This window comes from Echinops telfairi, unplaced genomic scaffold, assembly GCF_000313985.2.
Source record: "Echinops telfairi isolate 266 unplaced genomic scaffold, ASM31398v2 ScPeMD7_57;HRSCAF=196, whole genome shotgun sequence".
NCBI lineage: Eukaryota > Metazoa > Chordata > Mammalia > Afrosoricida > Tenrecidae > Echinops > Echinops telfairi.
This window is the reverse complement of record NW_022103955.1, coordinates 327,793-337,862: the sequence shown is the minus strand read 5'-3', so window position 1 is coordinate 337,862 and position 10,070 is coordinate 327,793.

Sequence of the window (10,070 nt, the reverse complement as noted above, 5' to 3'; positions counted from 1 at the left end):
GGTGGGCCAGGATGTGCTCCAGTCTCTCCTCCTCCCCCATCATCTGCTCCTGTGTGCTCTGGTCAGATATATCCTTCTCCCCAAGCTGCAGATTCAGTGACATCCTTTGAAATAAATTCTTCTCGTGGGAGGGGCAGGCATCCACTTAGTATTTGGTGTTGGGACCAGCTCCCCAGACCTCTCCACCGGTTCCCTACTCCGCATTCACACCTTGGAGCACTGGGTTGAAGTCTGGTCCCTCTTTCCCTCTGGAGATATAAACAGTACCCTCCCCTTGGGTGGGTTAGTGCCCCGTGCCCCCGCTACCCATTTATTCCTTATTTTCATCATTTTTTTCCCTTCCCCACCTCCTCCCAAGTTGCTACCATGTGCATCCCTGCATTTGATATGGTCCCTTCCATACTACCCGGTCCTCACCCCAAGAATGTTTGTATACAGTAGCTTTTTCCCTATGCTCCTTTTCCATTTTTTTTTATTGCTTACCTCAGCGGACTCATGTTGTACTTGTCCTTTTGTGTCTGACTTACTTCACTTAGCATGATTTCCTCCACCTCTTCCCATGCAGCGATGTGCTTCATATGTTCATCACTGCTTTTTAGTGTTGCGTAGTACTCCATTGTATGTATATACCACAGTTTTTTAATCCAATCATCAGTTGATGGGAATTTGGGTTGTTTCCAACTCCTTGCAATTGTGAACTGTGCCGCAATGAACATTGGAACACAGCTATCTGGCCTTGGTCTGTTTCTTGCCTCTTCTGGGTAGAAGCCCAGTAGGGGAATTGCTGGGTCGTATGGTAACTCAATTTCCATCTGTTTTAGATATCGCCAGATCGATAGTGGTTGTACATACTTACAAGTCCACCAGCAGTGGATAAGAGTTCCTGTTTCCCCACAGGCCCTCCAACACTTGTTGCTTTCTGATTTTTTAAATTGGGCTACCTTTGTGGGTGTTAGGTGGTACCTCATTGTTGTTTTAATTTGTATTTCTCTTAAGGTTAAAGATCGGGAACATTTTTTCATGTTTGTTGGCCATTCGAATTTCTGCCTCTGTGAAACTTCTGTTCAAGTCCTTTGCCCACCTCTCAAGTGGGCAATTTGTTTTTTTCTTTTTGGAAGTTAGCAGAGTATTGTAGATTTTAGTAATAAGGCCTTTGTCTGATGTGTCATTGCTAAAGATGTTTTCCCAGTCCGTGGACTCTCTTATTACTCTCGGTGAATTCTTTTGATGTACACAGGTGCTTTATCTTCAGTATATCCCATTTGTCAATTTTTGCCTTCTCTGTGTTTGTATTCTTCCCTATTTTTGATGCACAAATCTCTTAATATGATTGAATGATTAAACCATATGATATGTGAAGTATATGTCAATAAAACTATTTTTTCAAGAAGATGATGAAAGAAATTCTGAGCCACTAAAATAACTAGTCAACATTCAGTCATTTCAAGAGCTAGCATATGGTCAAGAACTAATGGCACTGAAGGAAGAAATCCAAGCTGCAAATGAAGGCACTAGCCAAAACAAGACTCCGGGAATTGATGGAGTGCCCATTAAAATGTTTCAGCAAGTTGATGAAGCCCTGAAAACACTCACCTTGGCACTCATCTATTTCAAGAAATTTAGGAGACCTGGCCAATGGACTGGAAGAGACCCATTACAAAGAATATGAAATTTATGAAACTATATCATTAATATAGAATACAAGTAAACTTTTGCTGAAGATGATGCTACAGCCCTTGGAATTTCCACATAGCATCACTAAGAGTTGGAATTCACTAGAGGGAAGTGGGTGTGTGCATACATCTAGAGTTCCTTGAACTTCACTGATTGAATCATCTGTTTTTTGGTTCTTTTGGCAAGATCTTTCTCCCCTACGTGACTTCGTAAGAGTTCTAGTGCCCTCCAGCTCAGTCCTGGGTTCTGTTTTCATAGCTACTCACTCCTGTAATTCCATAAATGGTGGTCAGTGAAGGCCTTAAATCCCTTCTCTCGTCTCTTCCTTTCCTCTGAACTCAAACTAGTATTTCAACTATATCTTATAGGAATATACTGTATAGCTATTTGAATTTATAATAAGCATAAACAAAATGAATAGTTATATTTATTTCCCCCCACCAAACATGCACACTATGCACATCTGTCTCAGCATTCCTTCTCTCAGTAAATGGTACTATCTTTTATCCTATACACTCAGCCTAAAGTCTTTTGATTCATCCTTGATCTTTCTCCTTGGTCCTATTTTCGAAATGCTGCTATATTGAACCACTTAGATGCTAATGAAGGCATAATAATTTCACCTACACTATAAGAAGGAGCCTTGATTGTGTACTGGCTTAAGCATTAGGCTGCTAACCAAAAGGTTGGTAGTTCAAATTCATTAGCCTTCACCAGGAGAAAAAACGAGGCTGTTTGCTTCAGTATAGATTTACAGCCTAGGAAATCCTAGGAAACATCTTACTCTGCCCAGTAGGATGCATATGAGTCAAAACTAACTCAATAGCAGTAGATTGGTTTTAGGCATCCTGGGTTATGCACGATGCTAACTACAAGATGATCAGCTCAAAACCACCAACTGCTCTGAGGAAGAAAGATATGGAAATCGTTCTACTCCAGTAAAGATGTACAATCTCAGATACCCACAAAGATAGTTCTACTCTGTCCTATATGGCCAACTCTCAGTCGGAAACATCTTGATGGAAGTGAGCTTTTGGATATAGTATTAGGAGTCTCTGGGCCGTGCAAACAATTAAGCACTCAACTACCAACCAGGAGATTGACAGTTTAAACCCGCTCACAAGCTCCTTTGAAGAAAGGCCTGGTGATCTGCTTCCCAAAGGTCACAGTCTTGAAAACTCTGGAGTGCACTTCTGATCTGCACACTTGGGGTACTTAAGATTCACAACGGACTCAACAGAAGCTAACAACACATCCTAAGTTCTACCTACTTGTCAGGGGTCCTTTCCAATGATATCTTCATCCTGTTACTTTTCCTGCTTCACATTTGGAATAAAAGCCAAATCCCACAACATACAGGGCCTGTATGTTCTGGCCTCTTGCAATATCTCTAACTTTATTTTGTATGGTGCTCCCATTTAATGATTTCTGGCCAGAATGGCTTCCTTCTCGTCCACTTAAAAACCCAAGCACATTCCCACTTCAGAGTCTTTGTGCTATGCTGTTTGTTTTGCCTGGTGTGCTAAGTTAACTTTCTCTCAAAATTCAATCTCTGTTTAAATGATATTTTCCCAAAGAAGTCTTCCCCATCTTCTTTATGCTTTAAACAGCAGGCTCTACCACTCTCTGCCCTGTACTCTGCTTTTTCTTTTTCTTAATAGGACATGTATCTCTATAAGTTGGGAAGGCAGACAAAAACAAAGCCAAGGACTTTTTCTTTTATGTTTATGATAATATCAGTACTCAATACAGAAATACAGAACCTGGCCCATAGTAAATCTCCAAAACAAAACCTCTACCAAAAAGTTGATTCTAATGCCAACTCATAGCAACTGTAAGGTAGCGTAAAACTGCTCATAGGGTTTCTGAAACTGTAAATATATATATATAGTAACAGACACTCTCATCATTCTCCTGCAGAGCAGGTTAGTGGGTTTGAACCTACTATCTTGTAGTTAGCTGCCCAATACATACATAACCCACATCACCACCAGAACTCAGGTTCGTAGTAAGTACTCAAAAAAATACTGATTGAGTGAATGAATGATACACTATCAAACACTCTAATCTCAATATCTTGGCAATTCCCAATTTTATGGCATTCAAAACAGTCTGTAAGGAGCCGTGGGAGTGTAACGGTTACATGGGCTGCAATCTACATGGTCAGCAGTACAAAACCACCAGTAGCTCCAAGGGAGAAAGACAGCTTTGTGTTCCCATAATAAGTTACTCTCAGAAGCCACAGGGCTTCACTATGAGGCAGCATTGATTCAGTGGCAATGAGTTTGGTTTTTTGAATTGGCAACCACAGCCTGTTATTTGGGCAGCTAACTACAAGGTGAGCAATCGAGCAACTCACTCTGATTAGTGCCCAGTGGCATTGCCTGGGAAGGTTCTCCCTGGTCACAGTGAACTTTATCTTAAAAGCAGTTTCATTCAAACCTTGTTTTTTGTGATGGCCAATTTAAGAGAATGGCGTGCGGCTGTGAAATTTTGTTTCCTTCCCTGGAAAAATCCCGCAGAAACTATTTTGATGTTGAACACAGCTTACAAGAACAACTCTATGGGAAAAACTCAAGACTGGTTTTCTCGTTTCAAAAAAGGTAAAATGTTGAGTGATGACCAACCTCCTTCTGGACGTCTGTTAACTTCCCAAATGGATGAAAATGTCAACATAATTTGTGTACTTGTGTTCTAAGATCGACACAGACCATTGAAGAGATGGGGAAGTTATTTGGACTGCCTTGGAGCTTGGTTCAGTGGATTTTAATGGAAGATTTGGGAATGAGAATGGTTGCTGTGAAATTTGTGCCTCAGGTTCTAAGAGTGTCAAGTGGAAACATGCCATGCTTTGAAAGAACAGCTCCAAAGTAACCCAGACCTTTTTTCCAAGGTCATTACTGGTGATGAGACATGGTGCTGTTCGTATGACCCTGAAAGCAAACATCAATCAGTGTAAGAAGCCATCTTCACCTTGCCCTAAAGAAAGCTTTTCAAGTGAAATCAAAGATCAAGATGATACCCATTTGTTGTTTTTTTATATGAGGGGACTAGGGCATTTGGTGTTCATACCACCAGATTAGACTGCTAATCAAGCTTTCTATTTAGAGGTTCTGAAAAGATTGCATAACAGCGTGTGACCCAAAAAAAGGCCTGATTTGTGGCAAATGGGGGACTGGTTTTGCCACCACGAAAATGCACCTGCTCATGCAGCCATCTCAGAGCACCAGTTTGGGGCAAAAAACAGCATGCCTCTCTTGCCCGCCTCATGTACCTTACTCACCTGACCTTGCTTTGTGCAACTTAGTTTTGTTTCCATGAATGAAGAGGGACTTGAAAGGACAGCTATTTGACGATGTGAAAGAGGCGAAGAAAAAAAATGAGGGAGCCATCCAAATAGATGAGTTTGAAAAATGTTTCCAAGAATGGAATCCCAGGCTTGACAAATGTATTAAGTGTAATGGAGAGTACTTTGAAGGTGATAAGGTTGTTTTGTAAAAAAAATTTAAATACATAGCTTTGAAAAAAATACTGTTTGGGGGGTATATATATTATATATGTTATTATACATATAATTGTCATTATATATCACAGAGGGCATCTCACAAAATGAAATCAACAGCTATATCCTGTTAAACTCCTGTCTTGAAGGGAAAACTATGTAGGCTTCATTTCTTTGAGAGTAATTTATGCCTACTTAAAGACAGATTACCCTACATTTAACAGCTATGTACAAAAGAAGTTATAAAATTGCCCTTTATTTTATAATGATTAATGGAAAACATTAAAATTGATCTAGGTATTTATACAGTGATTTTTATAAATGTTTTTGTTGTTGTTAAACAGAGCAAACTTACCAAAATATAAAGAGAATGAGCATGACAATAATGGAGAAAGGGAGTGTTTTCACAGAAGTAGTATTTTTCTCCATCCCATCTCTTCTTGATGTTGATTAAAACATATGATTAGCCATTTAGTAATGAAAGAAAGAAAGATGGGGGCATAAAACATGGAGTATGCTTGAGCACATACATCAGTTACTTTATGCAAAATAAAGGAATGGGGAAGAGGAAAATGGAAGAGTAGAGGAAACTATACCTGTAGTAGTCAAGGTGTAGTAGAATCAAATTGTGTTTTTTTAATTGAGAATGGAGTCTTGGTCAATAGAAACAGAATTCTGAAGGAAAGGGGCAGGCTCTGTTTTAGAAGACACTGTCTATCAACTGCTACATCACATCAAGTTTCTCTTTATTCTCTACTTCCAACTGTGTAGGTGTGTCTACAGACTGCTCATCAAATAGGAATCTGATCTGCTTTATTGACCAACCCTATCAATCACAATTGACTCCCATTCCATTTCCTAAGTGGTGTATGCCTCTTCATCTTAAACTATACCACAGAACCATTTTGCCCCACCGTCTTCAAATTAATATAATCATTGTTCTCAGTCTTGACTTCTGCCTTGGGTTTCTTGTGACCATAATGAGTGCATTACTCTCCTCAGCTGCTGCTTCACTAAGAGGTCCTGAGTCTGTACCAAGTGAGCACACAAACAGCACAAGGAGCAATGGAAGGAGGAGGCAGTAGTGAAACAGTGCCGGAGTCCAGCTGGGGGTGGGTGGGGGGTGTTGAACTGGATACCTGAAGGAGGTGTGGAGTCGGCGAACACAGATGAGACAGACACGAGAGATATTCAGGTGGAAGCTCCAAAATCACCCTTATTGTTTGCACTAAAACCTGATAAAAGACCATTAAAAGGCCTGTATTCTTTTCTGTCACTTTCTGTCCTCTTCCTGGTTCTTTCTTCCTGTACTGTTTGTTTTTTAAGTTACATGATATTCTTGATTCAGGTGTTCAGAAAATTTGGTTAGACTCATATCCTACTCACTGCCCTATTTTGGGCTCACAATATTCCTTTCCTGGTTGACTAACTTAACATAATGAAACTACCTCATGTGGACTTCAAAGCCTACCTTATTCTAAAAATATCACAAACAGAGTTAAATGCTTCTCAAATATTTTCCTTTATAAGCTCTCTTATGGTAACTGTTCCATAGTCTACCTATGTCTCTTTTATTTTTTGTACTCCTGAGGCACCATGGGGCCAAACTATCTGATTCTTTGCCAAAGATTTAATGTTTCCCCTTTTATGTGTTTCCTATTTAATGTTAACCATTCTTTCTCCTTCTATGTAAGCCCCTGTCCAAGGTATAGGGGTGTAAGTTGGGAGAGGCAGTCTGCAAGGTCCTCTATATTGGGGAGGCCAAAAGAGTGTCTTACTACCTAATCTGAATGGAATCCAGGGTTTTTCGGTGGGTCTCATTTTCTCCTCTGACCTCAACTTTTGGGCTTCTCCCTCACTCAATTCCCACATATCCTCCTCAGAATTCCCAAATGTGTCTCGCTGTCTAAGCCTCTCCAATGCCTCAGTTAAGGAAAGCCCCATCATATTTTAGCAAGTTTTAGATTTGGTTTCATTCGTACTTCTCAAGACTGCCCTCGCATCCACTCTAGGTGCAGTAAACATGACAATGCACAAAATTCCCAAGAATGGCTTTGACAATAGTAAATATTTGAGGGATGTTGGAAACCCTCCCTGAGAAGCTCTGCTCTGCAGATGCTCCTTCCATCAGGCTGGAGCTTTGCTAGACAGCATGGTTGGGATGGCTCCCAACAAAACAGGGTGAACCCCATAAATCCATTTTTTAGACTTTCCACCGATTGAACTTCCACTGAGTTTTTTCTGGTCATTGACCAGCAATGTGAAAAGTTTTGCCCTCAGGCAGAGTATGTTTGAAAGTGGATTATAAAAACGAAAGATTATTTCCACTTCCCTAGGCAACCCTGGGAGGGTTGATTCTATAGGACTTTCTCTGAGCTATTGTTTCATTTGAGACTTCATCTCATGTACTTCAGAATGCTGTCAGGAGAGACCAGTCTCGAGCTGTACACCATGCTTGTTGAAGTAAAGGGGTATTGAAGGAGGAAGGCTCTCATCAAACTGGAGTGACACGTTGACTGCAACAGTGGGCTCAGGCATAGGAACAATTGTGAGGAAGGCATAGTGTGAGGGTAAAGTTGTTTGCTCCTTAGGCAAATGGGACAGGACCACCACCTCCCTGGTTAATGGCCTGTGGGAGAATGCTGATGGCTCAGCCATTGGAGCTGATGAAGCAATGGCGGGCCTGTTTCTCTGCCTGAGATAAACGGACACTAGCCTCCTGATCCCTGACTAAAGCTGCAGAAGGCAGCCATCTGTAAACTTATCAGTTACTTCATGTTCCCAACCTTATCCTCCCCTCTTGTCTGTAAATAACGTGGCGGATGTGTTAATGCTTCTTTGTAAACCTTCAAAGAATAATGAACTGTCCCTTTGTATAAATCTGTCACATCTTGCAGGCTATGTGCAGGGAAGCCTGCCTCTAATAAAGTTCGAGACCCTGGAGTGTTAATACTGCAGGAACCGCCATGACTCAGTGGATCTACCCTTTTTTTATTACCTATAAGTTTTCTCATTGCAGATTGCATCCCTCTCAAACCCATTAGAATTTTAAGATAAGAACTGGTTTCTACATTATCTTACAGCATAGGAGTGGGAAGTGTTTCGTTCTGTTGTGCATTGGAGTGCTTTGGTTCTGGACCGACTCGATGCCACCTCACAACAACAACAGGTGGTTCCATTCATTTATACACAGGGATCATGTTTGCCTCTGTTTTTAGTCCAAGTCTTTCCTTTTTGCTCCCCGGCCTGGTCTCAGTTGCCATTGACAAAATCGTGCTTTAGAAGACACAAGATAATTGCAAGATATCTTAAGTATTATTTTGCAAATGTTTACATTGTTTCGCTAATTGTTAAGTTTGAGTTTTTAACAGCTTTATTTATAATATTTTGAGGGTCAGCCTGAGTGAATGTTCTTCCTAGGAGCATGCTATGAGAGGAAAGGAAGGAAGAGGACCTCTTATGCTTCCTGAAGTGTTTTGGCTACCTGACTTTTAAAGGTGAGCTCAGAATAAGTAAATAGGAAAAATGGAGTCCAGGCTATAACTTTTGTTAGAAATTTTTCCTTATGCCTACATAATGGTCTTCTAAAATCTAGGTTACTTGGCAGGAATACAATGACTTACACAGGCCTCCTTTTTGTCCTAGGCTTTGCTTCAGTTTGTGAGAAGATGGCCCATGACTATTGATAGGTTAACAGGGGAGGGTCAGATTTCTCTCAAGAAGAAGACACTTGCGACTAGATTAACCAGTATACAGAAAGATACTTAAGGAACTTGCCTGGGAGTGATTTGCCAGAAACAGCCAATCAGAAGAACTTACTTTGCCCTAGATAATGAGAATAATATTTACTGATAGGATCTGATATTTTATGTTTAAACCCTGGGAGGCCTCTGATTGGTAGAGCATTTGTAACTGCCTGCTTGCTCTGTTCTACCCACATTCATGGATTACTCTGTCCCTTAATACATGTCTTTTGCTTTTACTTTAAACAGATTGTGATTTTGCTCTAAGATATGCCAAGCATCTAGATTTTTAAAAGCTCCTTCATACTATAAAAATGTAGTTGTAAGTATACCATTTTCCATGAATTTTTTAAGTCATTTTAGTAAATTATCAAAACTGGAGGAAATAGTGGAGGCCAACAGTTCAGACCCAAGGGGGACCTTGGAACTTGCATCCTGACAGGGTTGTGGGAAACCCCTGAATTTATGGTCAGCAGCTCAGACATGTGGGTTATCTAGGGAGTGCCAAACTTGCAGCAAGTTTCTGAAATCTTGGTTAGATTTGGCAGCCTGGATAGTTGTATCTTATAATTTCTGAGATCAGAGCTTACTCTAGTGGTTAGAAGAAGTACTGCATGAGCAGTTGGTATCCGAACAGAAGTGGATTATATTTGAATTTGAATTGAATTCCTTCATTCAGTTGGCTTGAGTAGAATAGATGGTATTGATTTGTGCAATAAATTTTTAAGTTAAAAATAATTTATATTTATTTCAAGAGGACTATGAACCTAAAAATTCCTGGCCCCAAATGATTCCTGTCTGTGGCTTCACTATCCTTTTTTTTTAACCCAAAGTTACTCATTGACTCCCACCCCACCCATGCCACTCCCATTTGAAGAGCAGTGACTAGCAGAACCATTACTTCATGATTTAATGAAAATGACTTTCAAAAACTAAACAAAGTCACTGCCATTGAGTTGATTCCAACTTATGGGCGACCCTATAGGAAGGAGTAGAACTGATGCTGTGGGTTTCTAACAGTGTAAATCTTTACTGGAGTGGAAAGCCTTAGCTTTCACCTGACAAAAGTTTTAGACTTATGCAAATTTCAAAGGTTCCAGGACTGTAGGTTGGTCTAGTCCTCAGTCACTGACTTGATTCTAGTTCAGAGT